The sequence below is a fragment of the Phallusia mammillata genome, unplaced genomic scaffold (genome assembly GCF_965637545.1).
Source record: "Phallusia mammillata unplaced genomic scaffold, kaPhaMamm4.hap1.1 HAP1_SCAFFOLD_86, whole genome shotgun sequence".
NCBI lineage: Eukaryota > Metazoa > Chordata > Ascidiacea > Phlebobranchia > Ascidiidae > Phallusia > Phallusia mammillata.
Genome location: NW_027648844.1, coordinates 31,682 through 43,133, shown reverse-complemented (window position 1 = coordinate 43,133; position 11,452 = coordinate 31,682). Strand labels below are relative to the sequence as shown.

The 11,452-nt window shown below is 30.3% G+C and overlaps 1 pseudogene; it reads left to right on the top strand.

The window, feature by feature from the left end:
* The first annotated feature begins 7,653 nt into the window (after positions 1 to 7,653).
* On the top strand, positions 7,654 to 8,853 carry LOC145207097 (glutarate-semialdehyde dehydrogenase pseudogene; annotated as a pseudogene).
* Positions 8,854 to 11,452: the final 2,599 nt, after the last annotated feature.

Genomic DNA, 11,452 nt, shown 5'->3' with positions numbered 1-11,452 from the left:
AAATAATATTAGGCATATGCTTGATGATGTTGTTGAAGATAGTTTAGTTAAAACTGGTTTGTGGTCTGAAGTGAAGGACTGTTTGCATGATAATGCAATGAACCTTTCAGGAGGGCAACAGCAGAGGTTGTGCATAGCCAGAGCCATTGCATTTAAGCCTAAAATATTGCTTATGGATGAACCATGCTCTGCTTTGGACCCTAAGTCTGCGCAGTGTGTTAATGATCTTATAAAAACTCTTAAGAAAAGGTTTACTATAATAGTTGTTACACACTCATCCAAACAAGCTAAATATATTTCTGACTATATAGCATATTTTAATAAAGGTAGAATGGAGGGTGCAGGTTTGACAGGTGAGATATTAGCAGGAGAGTCTCATTTACATATAAAACAGTATTTAGATCTAGAGTGAATAATAAATACAAAACATTTTTATTCTACTATTAACCTAACAATTATATAGTCTAATGACAAGCTTTTATATTATTTTATGACGTAGATATATGTACCCGCCTTCCATGATGATAGTGAGTATGTTCTCACAGTCTCTTTTTGCTTTGAGCATGATTATGAGATTCCTTCCTCAGTTAATAGGAGTTTCATTATATATATATATATTTGGTATTATTTTGCATACCTCATATTCTGATCAGGCTCTTTTTGTTGCTATGCATTATGCTATTGTGCATCCTTTTGATATTATCAAATATGTTTTTCAGTATTTAAGTTGGTGGTATGAAAACCGGGAGATCCTTCCTGCGAAGTACATTGTACATATTATCATTATTTCTGTAGCAGGGTATGTATTGGTACGTTTTTTAACACTACTATTTGAGTTTATCATGTTTTTGATTGATGTTAATATAACACGTAGGATACAGTCAATAATTCCTGGGTCTATTAGAAAGGCAAGAGGAGATAATGAGGGATTTTATAAAACAAATAGTGCTAACTCTGAAAGTGTAGGTAAGGGTAGTAATTATTCTCAGCGCAAGGAAGTAATTATGCAAATTCTAGAGAAGAAAGTGGACTCATACCTTGTAAAAGGCAAAGGGAAGGGGAAAGGATCTGAAGGGGGTAAAGGTAAGAAAGGAACAGAATAATGTACAAATTATTTTGTATTGGTATATGTTTGCCAAAGTAAGTAATTTTTTATGTTTCTTTGTTTTGATGATGACATGAAATATATTCTGTATTAACAATGGGTTGTTTTATATCAGGTACTTATGTGAGTTATGTTAATGTTGTGCCGCATAATGATAACACTTCAGGTGATAAAACAGAAAGCGTTGCCAAGGGGTTCTCTGAAATGCTAATACAAGAGTCATTAGAACAATCTATAGGAACATTGTTGGAAGGCATTAACCCTGTTGCTACAAACATCTTATTGGAAGATATTCAAGACAATTTTCTTCACAGTTATCTATAAAAGATAGTTTTAAATCTAATATACAACGAAAATATTACGGATGAATATATTATAATTCACATCGATATAACCATGCCAATTCATTTATCAATTTGATAATGTAGGAATATGTATTGAATTAATATTATTAGAATGTCTGTTATTGTTATTTATCTCATATAGTATCTGGGTAATAATATAGAAATATGTGTTGAATTATATTATTGGCATATCTGTTACTGTTATTTTTATGTGTTATGTCAAATAGTCTCGATGTAGGAAAAGTATTTAAGCAATCTATAATGCAGCAAAACAACAAGACTTTGATTTTAAGTAACAATATAGTTAATTCTGATGATGAATCATACCAGGCTGTAGATTATAGTGGGGGCATAGATGTATCATCTGGTAGGTCTAGTTTTGAAGCACGCAAGGCTGTTGTTGATAAACCATTATTGGATAATATATCCTTACAAAGTAGAACAGTAGAGTATTATAAGACCTTAGAAAGTAATATGTCATCTATTGTAAAATTCTTTGGGAAGGGACCAAGTATAACTTCTATTTCGAAAAATTCTTATCCTGATAATATCGTAGCATCATATAACAATGTTGTTAATGGTCTTAAGTATCTTCAAAGTAAGCCTAATAATGACTCTTTTAAGTCACTAGCAATAGCTGGAATAGAGCAATTTTTTGATGATATTAATGGCATTAATGAAAAATTTTATGATCTTATACAGGGAATTGATGATGAAAAAAGTTTATATATTGATAAGATAAATAACATAATTCAGAATATATATGATATTAATGCTAAGGTTACATCATCTAACGGACTATATAAGGTTGAGTTAGTAGAAAAACAAGGTTCTCTTATAGATGAAATATTAAAATATTTTGTTGTTGATGTTGATAGAAAAGATAATGGCCAAGTAACGTTATTTTTAAATGCTTCAGGAAATAAAGTACCAATAATAGGTCATGGTGGTTGTAGTGTTTTTAAGGTAAATAATCAATTGTCTAAGAATACTGATGGTATTGGTAATGAATGTTCTATTTCTATTAAATTTGGTAATGGTTCCAGTAAAAATAGGGAGTATTATATTGATGAAGAGACTATAGGAACTGGAAAATTAAGATCATTATATGATTTAAAATTTGAGTATGTTTTTCCTATGTTAGAAAGTGTTAATTATTTTTCCAATGTATTTGTTAATGAATATAATAAAATTTATTCACATGGGTTGAGCTATATGGGTGATGAGTGTTTTGCTAGTGAAAAAACACTATGTTTAAATGATGTACTTGATTATAATGAGACGCTTGAAGTGATCTTATTCGATAAAAAAGGTTCTCCTGTATTGAAAAGGGATGGGTTTTATCATAAACCTTTTACTATAAATTTGGATGGGGCAAAAGTTTCTGATATTATTGAGAAAGTTAACTACCATTATACTTCTCCTTTGTCTACATTGTGTTTTGATGGAATCTTATCTGACTTGAAATTTGAAATATTTGATATATGTGATAGTAAAATTAAGTTGTCTGTAGTTGTTGATAGTGTATCTGATGCGAATAATGATATTGTAATTGATAATTTTAAATTACGCTACCAGGCTAACGGTAGGTATGTAACTATTGATATAGAAGATGGGTATGTTGAGTTTGATGTCACTCCAAATGAGATCACAAGGTCTGAAAATACTGTTGATATTGATATGCTATCTGTTCCAACCACAGTTAAAGAAGCCATATTGATTTGTGATGTGTATATTGATGACAACTATAGCATTGCGGAGTATCCTATACGTTTTAATAAAGTTGATAAAAATCAGTACTTAACCGTTTCACATTCAGAAGGTTTTGCAACTGTAAAAGAATTCGATCTTAATAAAAGGTATGTTACAGCAAGGCTTTCAAATGGCACTTCATCACATATACGTAAAAATGGTATTCCTGGTAACTTAGTGTTTGAAGTAGGTGACGGGCATTCTGTTTATGTACGTTCTCTTATGAGCGATAATGCAGGGTATGGTGATTTTATAAATGATTTTTCTTTTAATAACTGTTTTGATATTGTGCATAGTAATGATGGTGCTTTTATTACTATTTCTATGAAAAGTGATTTATATAATGACTTTAGAAAATTACACACTGCAGAATTATCAGATAAAACCAATGGAACTTATTCTGTAGGAAAAGGAAATGTTGATAATATAATATCTCTTTTAGGAATGCTTTCTAAGGATAATAAGTTTTATAATGGTAACTTAGCATATTATAAGCGTTTTTCAGAGTATCTTACTGATATAATGTCTAACGTTAACAATAGATACTCGTTCATACAAGATGAACTTAATTATCATTCAGAAATATATGATAACCTTATAGGGCAGAAGTCTGCTGTGTCTGGTGTTAATGTAGATGAGATGCTTATAAAACAAAAAGAGGTTAGTAAAGTATCTCAATCTCTTGTGAAAACGATGGATATTTATAATGGTATGTTAGATAGTTTATCTGAACTTTTATAACAAAAATATTATACATTTTTATATCTTGTTAAGAAATATTATGTTACCTGTAGTTTCTTAGACATGTTTATATTTATGTGGTTATGGATAGAGTCAGTACATTTCAGTTACATAATATAGGAAAATCAGCTATAAATAGGGCTTATTATGATTCTTATAATAATGCTATATCTTTATCTAAATCTGATAATATCTCAGATTTATCAATATTGGATATAGGAGATATATCAAATGTGATTAGTATTGGTAGTGACGTATCATCTACATATGTATCAAAGTATGAGTTATCTGGTATACAAAATGTTATGCAGGTTATGTATGACAATATCAGTTTTATTATTGATGCTGCAAGTGATGTTTATTCTTTGGTTCTTTCATGTTCTTGTGATGGATATATTAAAGCTGATGATCCTGTAGTATATACTTATTTAAGTTTTATAGAAGATGTATTAAATACTTATCATGATGGACAATATATCTTTTCTGGGTCAAAAATTGAACAAAAACCTGTTTTAGATTTATATAGGTGTCATAATTATTATTATGATATGGGAGGGGTAGTGTCAGATGACAGTTATTATAGGGGTGACCAGTATAAACATAAGGTATTTATATCTGACTCTTTTACCATGGAATATGGCGTTAATGCAAATGAGCAATCATTCTGTGATACCATAGCTGGGATATGTATATTGTTTGATAACATTATTACTGATAGTACAAGGTTCAGTTCATCTAAGCAATTGATTTATAATGGAATAGAGGGGTTGTATTCTTTGTTATCTGAGATAAGAGTAAAACAAAATATTATAGACAGGTATATAGATTCTTATCAAGAATTTATATTTGATAGTATTGGGACATTAGAAGCTCTTGAAAAAAAATATGACTTGGATGATTTTACTTTAATTGCAAACCTTCAGGAATCCATATCTCATATGAAAGTATCTGAGTATATGATGTCACAAATTATGGATACAAGCATTTTAAATTACATGTAATTTAATAATATAACAATTGTTATTGAGCTAGGGGCAATGAAGCCACTTTTATGACTTCATGCATACTCATATTGGTTATATGTTATTATAATGTAAAAATTAATGTAATATATGATCGTTATTATTTGTATTAGATTATAAAGGTACTTCAGTATTATACTTATAATTATTATTAATTGCCTGTTATGCTAATCGAAGTTTTATTGCCTGTAAATTTAGATAAGTTATTTGTTTATAACGAACCAACTGAAAAAGTACAAGTAGGGCAATATATCACTGTTAGCTTTACTAACAGGGTAATTATAGGGTTAGTTATTAACATAGGTGTATCAAGTTCTGTAAAAAATATAAAAGATGTATTATCAATCATTAGTATTGAGAAAGTTAGTAATGATTTTATAACTTTTTTGTTCAAGAGTGCAAAATATAACTTGATCAGAATAGGGAAATTATTTAGCTTATCGATTATAGATAAGGTATATCCATTATGTTATATAACTTTGAATGACAAGTTAAATGATTACCCTAATAAAGGAGTTTATAAAAAAATATCAGATATACTTGGTAGTGAAGAAAGAGTTACAATACCTGATCTTATATACAAATATAATATACGATTTAAATCTATTGAAAACGCAATACAAAACAAGATGGTTATTAAGGAAAACAAATATTATACTCCAAATAATAAAATCTCTATAAAAGAAGAAATCGTCCTTAATGATGAACAAAAAAAAGCTTGTGACACAATCACAAGCAATCTACAATCATTTTTACCAATAGTTTTAGATGGTACGACAGGTTCTGGGAAAACAGAAGTATTTATTTCTGTTATTATTGAAATCTTATCAAAATTACCAGAATCTCAATGTTTATTAATGGTTCCAGAAATAGGGCTTATTTCTAGTATGGTATCTAGGATAAATAAGTACTTTTCAAGTGATATTACAGTAGAGTGGAATTCCACTATCACAAATAGAAATAGGATTATAAATTGGCATAAAATTTTAAAAGGAGAGGCAAGGATAATTGTAGGTTCTAGATCTGCTTTATTTTTACCATATAAAAAACTTGCTATTATTGTAGTAGATGAGGAACATGATATTTCATTCAAGCAGACAGAGACAAGGTTTACATATAATGCTAGAGATATGGCAGTGCTTAGAGCAAAAATATATGGAATACCAATTATACTATCATCTGCAACACCTTCATTAGAAACTATATACAATGTATCCCACAGAGGGTTTTGCCATATAAGGTTGAGGCATAGGTTTGGAAGTGTTAGCCTTCCTTCTGTTAACATAGTTGATATGAAGAATAGTGATAACAAATATTTTTCTGACACTTTACTTTCTGAAATTAAGTCTACAATTGATAAGAATGAACAGGTTATGCTTTTTACTAACAGAAGAGGATTTGCACCATTAACTAGGTGTGTTTCTTGCTCGTATAAGATGCGCTGTGATAGGTGTGATGTGTTAATGACGTATCATAAAAGCAAAGGGGTTTTATTGTGTCATTTTTGTTGTGCGAAAATCACTTTTGATAGCATGTGTCCTAACTGTGGAAAGAGAGATATGATTATCCATGCTGGAATTGGTGTTGAAAAGGTCTATGAAAGTATTAGGTCTTTTTTTCCTGATTACAGTGTTATTACAATGAGTAGTGATAATGAAGAATTTGAAAAAGATGTATCTTGTATTGAAAATAATGATGTGCAGATTATTATAGGTACTCAGATTTTATCTAAAGGTTATAATTTTAATAACCTTACACTTGTTGCTATACTGGATGTTGATATAAACAATCATTCTTGCGACCTAAGGTTTATAGAAAAAAATTTCCAATTGTTTCATCAACTTATAGGTAGGTCTGGTCGTAAAAAAGAAGGGAAGGTTATTATACAAACATATAACCCTAATAGTAATTTTGTTAAGTGTTTGAAAGAGCATAACAGGGATGAGTTATATCGATCTGAATTATTAATGCGGCAAAAAAACTTTATGCCACCATTCTACAGGGTTACTTTAATTACTGTTTTTGGAAAGGATGAGGGTAGAGTGCTACAAGATGCTGAGTTATGTGTTAGTAATGCACCAAAGATTGATAATGTAAAAATTCTTGGTCCTACACCTGCTCCAGTATTTAAAATAAATAATGTTTTCAGGTTTTTTATATTGTTAAGATATAAAAGGGATTTCAATATTCAATCATATATTTGTAAATGTTTTGTAGATTCAAAAAATATTAAGTTTGATATTGATCCTCTGGTTTTTATCTGAAAAAAGGTAAATTTTTTACAATATAAATGTATGTATTTTATCTGCAAAAATATTGATATGATGGTGTTTTTGTAGAGTTTTATATAGTTGACAAAAGTATGTTATATATGAGAACCTATCATTTTTATTTGTAAGGATCCATGATGAAACTTGATGTTGAAGAGATATTATCTTTAGATAAAACGTATATATCTGGGGACTGGGTATCTTCTAAAAGGAGCTTTAATGTTATAAACCCTGCAAACTCTGAGGTTATAAGCTCTGTTCCAGACCTATATAAGGATGAAGTTTACGATGTTATAAGTAATGCGCACCATGCTTATAAAGCATATAGCCGTATCAGTACAGCAGAAAGGGACAAGATGTTGTATAACTGGTATGACTTAATAATTCATAACAAGGATATAATAGCAGAAATATTGACTATGGAGCAAGGTAAGCCACTTGCTCAGGCGAGGCATGAAGTTGAATATTCGGCGGAATTTATTAGGTGGAATATATCTGAATCTCACAGGTTATATGGGAAAGTAATACCTCCAGATTATTCAAACAGGAAATCTATGACTTTTATGAGCCCTGTTGGTGTCGCTGTTGCTATTACTCCTTGGAATTATCCTGTGTCTATGGTTTTACGTAAATGTGCTGCTGCATTAGCAATTGGTTGTTCAGTAGTCCTTAAGCCCTCGGAAGAAACTCCTTTGACAACAATTGCTCTTGCTAAGCTTGCGGAGGAAGCAGGATTTCCTAAAGGAGTTTTTAATGTTATAACAACTAAGAGGTATTTAGATGATGTTTCATCAGTTTTGACATCTCATCAAGATGTTAAAGTTATTTCTTTCACTGGTTCATGTGAAGTAGGTAAAATGCTATATGCAGCAGCGGCTCCTAATATGAAAAAAGTTATACTGGAACTTGGAGGTAATGCCCCTTTCATAGTTTTTGAGGATGCTGATATAGATAAAGCTGTAGATGATGCTATATCTTTAAAATTTAACAACTCAGGTCAGGTCTGTATTTCTCCTAATCGTTTTTTAATAGATAATTCAATTATGGATTTGTTTGTGAACAAGTTCATCGAAAAAGTTGATTCTATGACCGTATCACATGGGTTATATGATTATGTAAATCTAGGTCCTGTTATTAATAAAAAAGCAAAAGATAAAATAAATGCTATTGTTTCGTCATATGTTAAGAAGGGCGCTAAGATAGACACATATGGTTTAGATAAAATAGTGAATAACAAAGGTTTTTTCGTAATGCCTACTGTGATAACAGATATACCAAATGACTCATATATATCTGATGATGAGATTTTTGGCCCTGTTGCTCCATTTTTTGCTTTTTCCTCGGAAGATGAGGCAATTACTATGGCAAATGATACCAATTATGGATTATCTGCATATTATTATACTTCATCTATGGACCGTTCGTTTAGATTGATTGATAGGCTTGAAGCAGGAATAATAGGTGTTAATACTGCCAAAAAAGTTTCTACACCCAAAGTACCATTTGGAGGTGTCAAAGATTCTGGTATAGGAAAAGAAGGTGGTTATGATAGTATTAAAAACTATGCAGTAGAGAAGTATGCAGTTATAGAATATGATGATGATATGTTATCTATTTGATAGTCGATTTATTGCGCAGTATCTCTAAAGGAGTCTATCCTCTAAAAAGTTTTTTTGTACAATACACTCCGAGTTAAAAGGAATAGTATGTTAAGGTTCAATAAAAAGGACTTTTATAACTTTGTGTATGGAATCATTATTTATAAAAGTGTCTTGCGCTTATAGCGCAAGACACTTTTTCTTTATATACCTCTTAAGGGCAAAGAGATTTCATTTTTCTATGAGCCCTGATGAAACCCTTCATTGAGTATAAGTCTGTTCTGCAACTACCTTTAGCTGAACTTGACATAACGGTCATAAAATAAGATTTTCTCATAGCTTGTACAACTTGACTATCTTTTTCTATATCTTTAGCCCAAGCATAAGGCCCTGAAATTATCTCTAGAGCAAACCTATTATTGTCAGAAGCTAAATTAGGGCACATTCCTTCATTTTTAGCTTTTATCAAATTAGACTTAATGTCTTCAAACATAGATTGATCATAAAAAAAACCAAGTTCTGCTACAGTCCCAGATTTGAATTTATAACCTGGTGTTACACTTACTTCATCAAAGTCAGCAGATACGCTGTGTACATAAACCGCAGGTGGCTCATCAACGTTTTGCTCATTTTTTGACACTGATGTGCTTGCAGAAAAGACAGGAGAAGAAACAAGGAAGCAAATTTTTTCACCATTCTCAGTAACTGAATATATCTCCCATGTTCCAATGACATCTACTGGGGTGCAATTGGTACCAGTACAACTGAAAGAGTAGGATGCGTTACATGACAACACAAGGGTAAAAACGAAGGCAAAAATATAACGAATTACATAAAATCTGTTCATATCAAATATTAAACAACAAAAAGCTCTAACGGAAGACAATTATATTCTTATACTATGCGTAAGTCAATTGTTTAGCACTGTAATTTGACACAGCACATAGCAGTAGCTTGTCCTGGTATTGATTTACTTTTACTTGATGATTATTAAATAGGTGTTTAACTAAGTTGTCATTTCTATATTTTTATGATAATTGGATTAATGACACTCTTCTTTAAAAAATGATTGCAAAAATATGAAACCTGTTGAACATGCTGAAACCTTATTCAAAACATCAAGTCAAATAGCAAAATTACTTAATGTAAGGGTATCTGTATTGCGATATTGGGAAACACAGTTTCCACAGTTAAACCCGGTTAGAAGGAATGGTAAGCGTTTATATACAAAAGAAGACATAACTATAATAAAAAAAATACAAGATTTACTTCATAACAAGGGTTATACAATACGAGGAGCCAAAAATTCTTTATATTTCAATCAATTTGATTCAAACTCAGGGCATTTAGAAATTATATTAGAGGATTTGAAACAGATATATGTGTTTTTGAAGGATAATATTAGTGATTAGTATTGTATATTTTTACTAGAACCTTGTATTTATTTGTATTTTTGACGATAATCAATGTTTATATAGTGTGATATTGCGCAGATATGAGGTATATATTTGTCTTTTTGTCGTGTTTTATATTGTGTTTAAACCATTCTTATTCCTTTGATAATATTAAGGTCTTGGCTGTTGTTAATGGTATCCCAATAACAAGCATTGACCTAAATGAAAGGGTTAATTTACTTTATATGATAGAAGGTGTTAAGATTACTAAAGAGCAAGAGCGTATGATGATAAGTACCATGATTGATGAGGAAGTAATACGATCTAGAGCGAATGTTATGGGTATTAGTATTGATAAAGATGAAATTGAGGAATCGATGAAGAACATTGAATCTTCAAAACTATCATATGATCAAGTAGAAATAATTCGCAATTACTTGGAAAACCAATTGTTATTTAAAAAATTATTTGAGTCTGAGGTGTTATCTTTTGTAACTTTTAATACTTCAAAGTCTGATATAGAGATATATAAATCTTTAAATGATTCATCATATGAAGATGTTGCAGATATTGTAAAGTATATGGTTCCTAGCTCATATGTTGGTGAGGACATGTTATATTTACGCAAAAAGATAAAAAATAATAATAAGGGAACAAGGAGTTATATGGTTAAAAACCTTAAAACGATAGAAATAAATGAATTGAGTTTGGATACCCTTAATTCTGAAACTGCTGATATTATAAAAAACACACCTGTAGGTAGTTATTCAGATGTTATTAGAAATGCAGATGGTAATCGTTATATTATTTTTGTTGATGCGAAGTATAATGGTCGTGTTAAAAACGTAAGGTTTGATATTGTATATTTGGAAGGTGATAATGATGATAGCTCTGAACTTATAAAAGCTTGCTCTTCAGATAATGTAATGAAATTCACTTATGACAATGTAGATAAAGAGTGGCTTCTAGTTAGGCCTGGTGACATTGTCAAAACCAAAGATGGTAAAAGAGCTTTTGTGTGTACTAATACTTTGACAGACCATTTTGATTATATACAGTATAAAAATGATGTTGATGCAAAGCTAGATGAATATATGAAGTCTTTGAGGAATAAAAGTGTGATAGATATAAAGTATTCTTAATAATTTATCATAATATGGGTTTATTTGGCACTGATGGTATTAGAAAAAAAATAAGCGATGAAATATGGGATTTTTCTAGTTTTT